General features: G+C 38.7%; 1 protein-coding gene across 6 annotated transcripts in view; it reads left to right on the forward strand.

The window, feature by feature from the left end:
* LOC106883437 (uncharacterized) overlaps positions 1-3,379 on the forward strand; it is a 155,399-nt gene that overhangs the window by 85,915 nt on the left and 66,105 nt on the right. The window contains exon 1 of one of the 6 annotated variants that reach the window (XM_052966911.1): positions 344-832. The exons of the other annotated variants lie outside the window; for them this stretch is intronic. The gene's annotated coding sequence lies outside the window, so the exon portion shown is untranslated. Of the gene's footprint in view, positions 1-343; positions 833-3,379 lie in introns of those variants that run through there. 6 annotated transcript variants of the gene reach the window in all.

Raw genomic sequence — 3,379 nt, forward strand, 5'->3', positions numbered from 1 at the left:
AGGACTTATTCTTTGTAAGCCTAGTACTTATTCTAACGGTCTCTTTTGCCGAACCGCTACGTTACGGGGGCGTAAACACACCAGCATCGGTTGTCAGGCGATGTTGGGGGGGGGGGACAAACACAGACACACATATATATACATATATACATATATACGACGGGCTTCTTTCAGTTTCCGTCTACCAAATCCACTCACAAGGCTTTGGTCGGCCCGAGGCTATAGTAGAAGACACTTGCCCAAGGTGCCACGCAGTGGAACTGAACCCGGAACCATGTGGTTGGTAAGCAAACTATTTACCACACAGCCACAAAAATAAATTCATAAAAACCTCGTCCGGACTCAGACACATCTGGGCTTATAGACTGCACTTCATTCTGTATGTTGTAAACGTATCCAGCATCATTTACAGCGAATCTCAACTTTTCCTTTCACTTATACTCTCGGCTTGATGTATTCCACAGTTATATATAAAAACATCACACGGCAAAATGATGCGTATTTTTTTTTCTTTTGTCTTTTATTAATTTTGCAGGTGATATATCAAAGCGAAACTTTGAATATACTAAACGTGGTTATGATATTTTTAACCCCCTGCTATGTATCCCCCACCGCTACCACCGGCGTGGTGGATGAATTTATTCCTGGTTGAGAATTGCCAACGAAAGACGTTTTAATAGAAGCCGAAGTGCGAAAAAAATAAATTAAAATAACAATACATGTGAAAGAGTAGGAGTGATAGGGAGAGAGGGAAGAGGAGAGAGAGAAGAGGAAACACGGATCTTTATATTTAATAGCCAGAAAGTGAAGTCAATTTCATATGACTACGCAGGTAAGAGTTCAGATATATTTTCTCTTCCTGATACGTGAACTTTTCCACTTTGATTTTAAAAGTTTCTCGATAATATGTAAGAAGTATGTTTATATATGTAACTTAATCTTTAGCAACAGATACACTACACTGTTGCTTGTATAGATTTAACGTTAAAATAGTGTGTGCGATGTTTATAGTTATCATGCGCTAGAAAACAAGAATTCGACTTGATTTCCATCACAAAGTCCGCTCAGTCAGTCATTGATTTACTCGTTCACTCACACACTCATCAGCTCATTTATTCTCATATAATATATATATATATATATATATAACAAGAGCCAATATACATATATATATATATATATATATATATATATATATATATATATATGCGTTACTGCATACGAGCATTGTAGATGTGTGTGCGTGTAGCTGTATTCGTGCATTATATACACACACGCGCACATTTATAATGCTTGTATGCAGTAACGCATATATAATATTGAATATTATATATGTGTATTATATTATATTGTATTATATTTTATTATGTTATTATATTATATGCGTAACTTCATACAAGCATAATAGTAATGCGTCAGATGTGTATATGAAAACAACATTACTAACTACCATAACAGGTAATGTAAGCATTTAACTGGAGATCTGTGGGACTTTCGTTAGATCCGTATCATAACTTTACATTGACCGCAACAGTGTTTGTCAGTCGCTAAACCTTCAGGGCTGTACTCGAATCGTTGGACTTCTATTTACTCTTTCTGTCGTATGTATGTATATTTACAAATATCTATTCATTTGTCCGCATGTACGTGTATTGGCATAGACTTTTAGGTTCCTTAAGGCGTCATTGGAGCCAACCACACCACATTGGAATGTGTGTTTACGTATTGTAGATAGATAGATGTGTTTATACGGACTGTATTTATGCGGTTTGATTCATTCTCATTTTGTTTTGTTTTGTTTTTTTCATGTTAATTCTTTAGGAACACGTTCTCACGCATTCTCACACATAAACAACAAACATATTCCTATATGTTTTATATAAGTATCTATTTCGTACCTTTTGCATCCACCGATCTAAGAGATATTAGGTTATTTATTTCATGGTCAGGCTGTTATTGGGACGATGGAGGTCGAGTTATTGTTGGTATTTAACCCCAGGTCAATCGTGATTGAAGAGACCTATAATTATAGATCTCTAAATTGCGATCATCCCATCTTTTTCAGACACATTATCTAATATTTTCTTTCCTTTTCTGAGATATTAGGGTGTAACATGATGAGGATTGCTATTTGGTTGCTATTTTTAACTATCGAATGACATGTGTGTTGGTCACCCGCGTTGGCTTCACAAATTAACAAGAACCAATAAATATATTTGCATCTGTTTCGCGATATCCGCATTCCAGGTGTACACGAAGCGTAAGTCTACTATTCTCTACCAACCCCATCATTAGTACTGCTCCCTCCGCATCACCTCCGCCATCACCACCACCTCTACCACTACTACTGTATGTATGCCTGCCTAGATACGTACACGCTCTCTTTCTCTCCACATATAAGTGCGTGTGTGCGCGTGTGCGTGTGTGCGCGTGCGCCTGTGTATTAATATACATATATATGAGTCGAGTATATTAATGAATTTTTGAGTGGGTGTATTTATACATATTTACACCTTTTCTTTAGCTATGTCTTATGATCATCAACATCATCATCATCATCTTTCGCAACGCTACTACATGTTATGTTCCTGCACTCAAAACAAATGTACGATCAACTGTTGTTTAGTCCCAGGTTGATCTCGATCCAGCAACTTTTATCATCAAAGACGTCCCAGACGTGGTCCTCACTCTGTCTTCTTTTTCATTTATGTTGTCTACCTAGACGGTAGGCTGTTATTTGAGCGAAATTTTGCTGCTATTTCTAGCACGTCGAGCGACCACATAAAGCTCTCCCCGTTGGCCCGTATCAGCAATCCTTAGGAAAATTACCCTTTCTATTACTGACACAGGGCCAGAAAATTTGATGGGAGGGGGACAGTCAATTACCTCGACTCCCATGCTCAACTGGTACTTATTTCATCAACCCCCGAGAGGATGAAAGGCAAAGTCAACCTCGGCGGAATTTGAACTCAGAACATAAAGATGGACGAAACAGTGCTAAGCATTTTGTCTGGCACGCTAACGTTTCTGGCAGCTTGCCGCCTGAATCCTCAGAAAAATTACCAGTGCAAGTATGTAATTATATGGTTTTATAGGCGTAGGAGTGGCTGTGTGGTAAGTAGCTTGCTTACGAACCACACGGTTCCGGGTTCAGTCCCACTGCGTGGCACCTTGTGCAAGTGTCTTCAGGCTGACCAAAGCCTTGTAAGTGGATTTGGTAGACGGAAACTCAACGAAGCCCACCATGTGTGTGTGTTTGTCCATCACCACTGCTTGACAACTGGTGTTTGTGTGTTTGTATCCTCCCCCCTGACTTAACTGGTCAGTAAAAGTGACCTATTGAATAAGTACCAGGGTTTGAAAAAATAAATACTGGGGG

Source organism: Octopus bimaculoides, chromosome 4 (genome assembly GCF_001194135.2).
Source record: "Octopus bimaculoides isolate UCB-OBI-ISO-001 chromosome 4, ASM119413v2, whole genome shotgun sequence".
Taxonomy (NCBI): domain Eukaryota; kingdom Metazoa; phylum Mollusca; class Cephalopoda; order Octopoda; family Octopodidae; genus Octopus; species Octopus bimaculoides.